Source organism: Pleurodeles waltl, unplaced genomic scaffold (assembly GCF_031143425.1).
Source record: "Pleurodeles waltl isolate 20211129_DDA unplaced genomic scaffold, aPleWal1.hap1.20221129 scaffold_39, whole genome shotgun sequence".
Classification (NCBI taxonomy): domain Eukaryota; kingdom Metazoa; phylum Chordata; class Amphibia; order Caudata; family Salamandridae; genus Pleurodeles; species Pleurodeles waltl.
Genome location: NW_027150097.1, coordinates 583,217 through 591,466, shown reverse-complemented (window position 1 = coordinate 591,466; position 8,250 = coordinate 583,217). Strand labels below are relative to the sequence as shown.

General features: G+C 44.0%; 1 non-coding gene across 1 annotated transcript; it reads right to left on the bottom strand.

Annotated features, from left to right (window-relative positions):
* Window positions 1-5,851: 5,851 nt before the first annotated feature.
* TRNAE-UUC (transfer RNA glutamic acid (anticodon UUC)) lies at window positions 5,852-5,923 on the bottom strand. Its single transcript has one exon. It is a non-coding gene; the product is annotated as a tRNA-Glu (tRNA).
* Window positions 5,924-8,250: the final 2,327 nt, after the last annotated feature.

Sequence of the window (8,250 nt, the reverse complement as noted above, 5' to 3'; positions counted from 1 at the left end):
ACTGTGAACTTTTTATACAGCTTAGTGTATGTGAGGTGTCTCCCAAGGTCACAGTGCATTCCGTACACTGAGAGTTATATTCTTCTTCTCAGTAGTACACAATCAATTGGGGTAACAGACACCTCACTTCTGACAAAAGAGAAGGAATGACCAGAAGTCATCATTTCTGCCACAACCTGTCAGGTCTCATTATTTACAACCTTAGAGCTTCTACACATACACAGAGCCCAGGACACGGAGGACAGCAGCAGTCCCTGCATTCACTATTACTAACCCCTCCCCTAGAGCCAGACAAAGCCACGCCCCTCCCGTAGGACACTCCTGGGTTTCCTCACCAGACTGATGGCCCCACAGACCCCTCTCCAGTTATCTTCCAGCTGCTTCCTTGACGACACTCCCCTGCACCTGTCACAGGCTCCAGGCTGCCCTCCTGGGGCTCGAGTTATACTCCTTCTCTATCTACTAACAGCACCGACTCCAGTCCTGACACTGGATTGGTTCACACAGAGAAGAAACAGCTCAGAAGTAGTCTGGGTTGTTCCCAGGTACCTGCATCTTCACAGAGTGACTGCCAGGGGGCAGCACAGCCAAAGCACTCACAGCCCACAAGGCTACAAATCATCAATTGGATGTCAGCAGCCTTGTCAGAGGCGCAGAGACTAGTAATTCCACAATATTTTGGGACAGCAGAGGAAGAAGCAAGTGCTGAGCTGAAGTGGTCACTGCTGTTTTGTCACAACACCAGACATATGTTCTTAAAAGCATGTAAGCGCACATTCTTAGGCATTCTCGGTCGTCTTCTCACTTTCTGACATTATACCAATTGTATACACCCGAATGGAGAAAAGTTAAAATATAAGGTACTAGGAATATGCGCCAAAGGTAGGCAAATTAAACATTTCAAGTACAAATAATACCATATTTATTGATGTAAAATGTAAACAAGTTAGACTGAAAATATGTGTGTGTGTTTACAAAGGATGTCTAAAGTGTATGCTGTGAGGTCAGGTTGCAGTTCACTACTTGCACTTGTGCCTTTCACAAGTGTGAGTACCCAGTTACACTAATGTCTGCTCTGACTTGTTATTCTGAGAGTCATGTGCTAAAGGGGGGCTTCCAACCTAGTTTGAGGGACCAGAGTACGAATGCCACAGGGCACAGGAAGTACACAGTCCTCATTGATACAACTGTGGCCCAGTAACTTCTGACTGCCCTTTGACCCCACAGACTGGCACATATATGTCATCAGACTATAGCACCGTGGTACATATGCACACATGTGCATGTACACGTTAGCCAGTTTTTTATTCATTTATGTGCTAATACTGTTCAGCATCAGGATGTGATGTCGAAGGAGACTGGTGGAGAGCGCCGAAGTCTCTGGTATTTCAAGACAAAACTAGAGACCTTTTCACACTCATATACTGCTCCAGGCAGATCTTCCACTGCAAATGCAAGTTATATGAGTCCAGCTGAAAACTGTTTATTTTTGGGTACTTGCTTTAGTCAAAGGTTACCATTTGCAACTCACAAAAAAAAAGCAAAGGGCAATTTCATACATTAACACTTTGGTAAAGTCGTTCTTTCACACCGTACATTTCCGTAAGCTTCTCTCTCCTTGTAAGTTATCCGGTGTGAAGACCAAGTGGAGTCAGGTCCACACTGTGCATCTTACAGTTGTGTAGCCAGAGTAGAGAGGTGTCCACACAGACACAGGACGTAGACAACACCTGTGTGTAGCATCAAGTGTCCCCAGCAACGCCTATAGAATAATGTATAGATGCCCCCAAACCGCAGAAACCACGAGGGGAATGAAAAGAGGAAGAGACGGGTTATGTCAGAGATACAAATGGTTTCCTGCTCAAGACCTGCAATAAATTAAAACAAAAGTATTATTACAAACATTCCAGGTCCTACCTATATTGGAACTCAGATTGCTGGATTCAGAGTCCAGAGTGCTAATCATTACACGATGGAACCAACGTCCACGATCCTCAACCCTAGGAGTCCTGAAGCAATGTCAGTCACCACCTACTGTCTATCGCTTGAATTCGTTCACACTGTAAATCAAACATGACAAATCCAACAGCACAACTAAAATGTGTATTTCACAAGTAATAACATAAAAACAGAAATATACTTTTGCTGATGCAGAAACAAAGAAAACGTCTCGTCTGATGCTTCAAAATCTCCATTTAGCATGGCCCCTTAACTAACCACCAAGAGTCTTTGCACGGCTGGGAACCTTTGTAAAAGAGTCAGTGGGTCACTGTGAATGCAGCAGATCTTCACCCCTGTATTTCTTACAAAGAAGCAGAGTTTTATTCCAGGTACAGGAGGCATCTCTGGTGTCTGATACTACCGGTAGTGTTCAGCCTACCCTCTCTGAGAGAGCAGCAGTGAGGGTACAAAGCACACTGGTTGCAAAATGTGGACACTGCAAACAACAGCTGCAATATCACAGATGATATAAAACACATAAAGTACTCAAGTCTTATACTAGATACAACACAGCAGGGAAATCATGTCATAAAACAAATGATGAACCCACAGTATGGAAGGGGCAGGTAATAAAATGCGAATTTCCCATGGTGGGACCACAGTCAATTGCTGCCTTCTTCTCTGTGCCCCGGTCTCTTTATATAATCTGTACTTTTTGTTGTGCAATAAAAGAAAAACAAGGAATAACCCTTCATAGTATTAATGTACAGGTCAAGGGCTGGGGAGAGAGGGCAGTAGATCTGGGGGTCGGTGTAAACCTCTGACGGCATTAGATGGAAGCAGAAGACAAAGCAAGTGACATGTATTAAGACTTTAGGTTCATTTAGGTTTATAGAAAAAAACTGAGAAAGATTAAAATGTCTGAGTAGTGAAAAAAAAAAAAAAGGATTTCCCATACCAGGAGTCGAACCCAGGCCGCCTGCGTGAAAACTAGGAATCCTAAATGCTAGACCATATGGGAACTGTGAACTTTTTATACAGCTTAGTGTATGTGAGGTGTCTCCCAAGGTCACAGTGCATTCCGTACACTGAGAGTTATATTCTTCTTCTCAGTAGTACACAATCAATTGGGGTAACAGACACCTCACTTCTGACAAAAGAGAAGGAATGACCAGAAGTCATCATTTCTGCCACAACCTGTCAGGTCTCATTATTTACAACCTTAGAGCTTCTACACATACACAGAGCCCAGGACACGGAGGACAGCAGCAGTCCCTGCATTCACTATTACTAACCCCTCCCCTAGAGCCAGACAAAGCCACGCCCCTCCCGTAGGACACTCCTGGGTTTCCTCACCAGACTGATGGCCCCACAGACCCCTCTCCAGTTATCTTCCAGCTGCTTCCTTGACAACACTCCCCTGCACCTGTCACAGGCTCCAGGCTGCCCTCCTGGGGCTCGAGTTATACTCCTTCTCTATCTACTAACAGCACCGACTCCAGTCCTGACACTGGAATGGTTCACATAGAGAAGAAACAGCTCAGAAGTAGTCTGGGTTGTTCCCAGGTACCTGCATCTTCACAGAGTGACTTCCAGGGGGCAGCACAGCCAAAGCACTCACAGCCCACAAGGCTACAAATCATCAATTGGATGTCAGCAGCCTTGTCAGAGGCGCAGAGACTAGTAATTCCACAATATTTTGGGACAGCAGAGGAAGAAGCAAGTGCTGAGCTGAAGTGGTCACTGCTGCTTTGTCACAACACCAGACATATGTTCTTAAAAGCATGTAAGCGCACATTCTTAGGCATTCTCGGTCGTCTTCTCCCTTTCTGACATTATACCAATTGTATACACCCGAATGGAGAAAAGTTAAAATATAAGGTACTAGGAATATGCGCCAAAGGTAGGCAAATTAAACATTTCAAGTACAAATATTACCATATTTATTGATGTAAAATCTAAACAAGTTAGACTGAAAATATGTGTGTGTGTTTACAAAGGATGTCTAAAGTGTATGCTGTGAGGTCAGGTTGCAGTTCACTACTTGCACTTGTGCCTTTCACAAGTGTGAGTACCCAGTTACACTAATGTCTGCTCTGACTTGTTATTCTGAGAGTCATGTGCTAAAGGGGGGCTTCCACCCTAGTTTGAGGGACCAGAGTACGAATGCCCCAGGGCACAGGAAGTACACAGTCCTCATTGATACAACGGTGGCCCAGTAACTTCTGACTGCCCTTTGACCCCACAGACTGGCACATATATGTCATCAGACTATAGCACCGTGGTACATATGCACACATGTGCATGTACACGTCAGACAGTTTTTTATTCATTTATGTGCTAATACTGTTCAGCATCAGGATGTGATGTCGAAGGAGACTGGTGGAGAGCGCCGAAGTCTCTGGTATTTCAAGACAAAACTAGAGACCTTTTCACACTCATATACTGCTCCAGGCAGATCTTCCACTGCAAATGCAAGTTATATGAGTCCAGCTGAAAACTGTTTATTTTTGGGTACTTGCTTTAGTCAAAGGTTACCATTTGCAACTCACAAAAAAAAAGCAAAGGGCAATTTCATACATTAACACTTTGGTAAAGTCGTTCTTTCACACCGTACATTTCCGTAAGCTTCTCTCTCCTTGTAAGTTATCCGGTGAGAAGGCCAAGTGGAGTCAGGTCCACACTGTGCATCTTACAGTTGTGTAGCCAGAGTAGAGAGGTGTCCACACAGACACAGAACGTAGACAACACCTGTGTGTAGCATCAAGTGTCCCCAGCAACGCCTATAGAATAATGTATAGATGCCCCCAAACCGCAGAAACCACGAGGGGAATGAAAAGAGGAAGAGACGGGTTATGTCAGAGATACAAATGGTTTCCTGCTCAAGACCTGCAATAAATTAAAACAAAAGTATTATTACAAACATTCCAGGTCCTACCGATATTGGAACTCAGATTGCTGGATTCAGAGTCCAGAGTGCTAATCATTACACGATGGAACCAACGTCCACGATCCTCAACCCTAGGAGTCCTGAAGCAATGTCAGTCACCACCTACTGTCTATCGCTTGAATTCGTTCACACTGTAAATCAAACATGACAAATCCAACAGCACAACTAAAATGTGTATTTCACAAGTAATAACATAAAAACAGAAATATACTTTTGCTGATGCAGAAACAAAGAAAACGTCTCGTCTGATGCTTCGAAATCTCCATTTAGCATGGCCCCTTAACTAACCACCAAGAGTCTTTGCACGGCTGGGAACCTTTGTAAAAGAGTCAGTGGGTCACTGTGAATGCAGCAGATCTTCACCCCTGTATTTCTTACAAAGAAGCAGAGTTTTATTCCAGGTACAGGAGGCATCTCTGGTGTCTGATACTACCGGTAGTGTTCAGCCTACCCTCTCTGAGAGAGCAGCAGTGAGGGTACAAAGCACACTGGTTGCAAAATGTGGACACTGCAAACAACAGCTGCAATATCACAGATGATATAAAACACATAAAGTACTCAAGTCTTATACTAGATACAACACAGCAGGGAAATCATGTCATAAAACAAACGATGAACCCACAGTATGGAAGGGGCAGGTAATAACATGCGAATTTCCCATGGTGGGACCACAGTCAATTGCTGCCTTCTTCTCTGTGCCCCGGTCTCTTTATATAATCTGTACTTTTTGTTGTGCAATAAAAGAAAAACAAGGAATAACCCTTCATAGTATTAATGTACAGGTCAAGGGCTGGGGAGAGAGGGCAGTAGATCTGGGGGTCGGTGTAAACCTCTGACGGCATTAGATGGAAGCAGAAGACAAAGCAAGTGACATTTATTAAGACTTTAGGTGCATTTAGGTTTATAGAAAAAAACTGAGAAAGATTAAAATGTCTGAGTAGTGAAAAAAAAAAAAAGGATTTCCCATACCGGGAGTCGAACCCAGGCCGCCTGGATGAAAACCAGGAATCCTAACTGCTAGACCATATGGGAACTGTGAACTTTTTATACAGCTTAGTGTATGTGAGGTGTCTCCCAAGGTCACAGTGCATTCCGTACACTGAGAGTTATATTCTTCTTCTCAGTAGTACACAATCAATTGGGGTAACAGACACTTCACTTCTGACAAAAGAGAAGGAATGACCAGAAGTCATCATTTCTGCCACAACCTGTCAGGTCTCATTATTTACAACCTTAGAGCTTCTACACATACACAGAGCCCAGGACACGGAGGACAGCAGCAGTCCCTGCATTCACTATTACTAACCCCTCCCCTTGAGCCAGACAAAGCCACGCCCCATCCGTAGGACCCTCCTGGGTTTCCTCACCAGACTGATGGCCCCACAGACCCCTCTCCAGTTATCTTCCAGCTGCTTCCTTGACGACACTCCCCTGCACCTGTCACAGGCTCCAGGCTGCCCTCCTGGGGCTCGAGTTATACTCCTTCTCTATCTACTAACAGCACCGACTCCAGTCCTGACACTGGATTGGTTCACACAGAGAAGAAACAGCTCAGAAGTAGTCTGGGTTGTTCCCAGGTACCTGCATCTTCACAGAGTGACTGCCAGGGGGCAGCACAGCCAAAGCACTCACAGCCCACAAGGCTACAAATCATCAATTGGATGTCAGCAGCCTTGTCAGAGGCGCAGAGACTAGTAATTCCACAATATTTTGGGACAGCAGAGGAAGAAGCAAGTGCTGAGCTAAAGTGGTCACTGCTGTTTTGTCACAACACCAGACATATGTTCTTAAAAGCATGTAAGCGCACATTCTTAGGCATTCTCGGTCGTCTTCTCCCTTTCTGACATTATACCAATTGTATGCACCCGAATGGAGAAAAGTTAAAATATAAGGTACTAGGAATATGCGCCAAAGGTAGGCAAATTAAACATTTCAAGTACAAATATTACCATATTTATTGATGTAAAATGTAAACAAGTTAGACTGAAAATATGTGTGTGTGTTTACAAAGGATGTCTAAAGTGTATGCTGTGAGGTCAGGTTGCAGTTCACTACTTGCACTTGTGCCTTTCACAAGTGTGAGTACCCAGTTACACTAATGTCAGCTCTGACTTGTTTTTCTGAGAGTCATGTGCTAAAGGGGGGCTTCCACCCTAGTTTGAGGGACCAGAGTACGAATGCCCCAGGGCACAGGAAGTACACAGTCCTCATTGATACAACTGTGTCCCAGTAACTTCTGACTGCCCTTTGACCCCACAGACTGGCACATATATGTCATCAGACTATAGCACCGTGGTACATATGCACACATGTGCATGTACACGTCAGCCAGTTTTTTATTCATTTATGTGCTAATACTGTTCAGCATCAGGATGTGATGTCGAAGGAGACTGATGGAGAGCGCCGAAGTCTCTGGTATTTCAAGACAAAACTAGAGACCTTTTCACACTCATATACTGCTCCAGGCAGATCTTCCACTGCAAATGCAAGTTATATGAGTCCAGCTGAAAACTGTTTATTTTTGGGTACTTGCTTTAGTCAAAGGTTACCATTTGCAAGTCACAAAAAAAAAGCAAAGGGCAATTTCATACATTAACACTTTGGTAAAGTCGTTCTTTCACACCGTACATTTCCGTAAGTTTCTCTCTCCTTGTAAGTTATCCGGTGTGAAGGCCAAGTGGAGTCAGGTCCACACTGTGCATCTTACAGTTGTGTAGCCAGAGTAGAGAGGTGTTCACACAGACACAGGACGTAGACAACACCTGTGTGTAGCATAAAGGGTCCCCAGCAACGCCTATAGAATAATGTATAGATGCCCCCAAACCGCAGAAACCACGAGGGGAATGAAAAGAGGAAGAGACGGGTTATGTCAGAGATACAAATGGTTTCCTGCTCAAGACCTGCAATAAATTAAAACAAAAGTATTATTACAAACATTCCAGGTCCTACCGATATTGGAACTCAGATTGCTGGATTCAGAGTCCAGAGTGCTAATCATTACACGATGGAACCAACGTCCACGATCCTCAACCCTAGGAGTCCTGAAGCAGTGTCAGTCACCACCTACTGTCTATCTCTTGAATTCGTTCACACTGTAAATCAAACATGACAAATCCAACAGCACAACTAAAATGTGTATTTCACAAGTAATAACATAAAAACAGAAATATACTTTTGCTGATGCAGAAACAAAGAAAACGTCTCGTCTGATGCTTCGAAATCTCCATTTAGCATGGCCCCTTAACAAACCACCAAGAGTCTTTGCACGGCTGGGAACCTTTGTAAAAGAGTCAGTGGGTCACTGTGAATGCAGCAGATCTTCACCCCTGTATTTCTTACAAAGAAGCAGAGTTTTATTC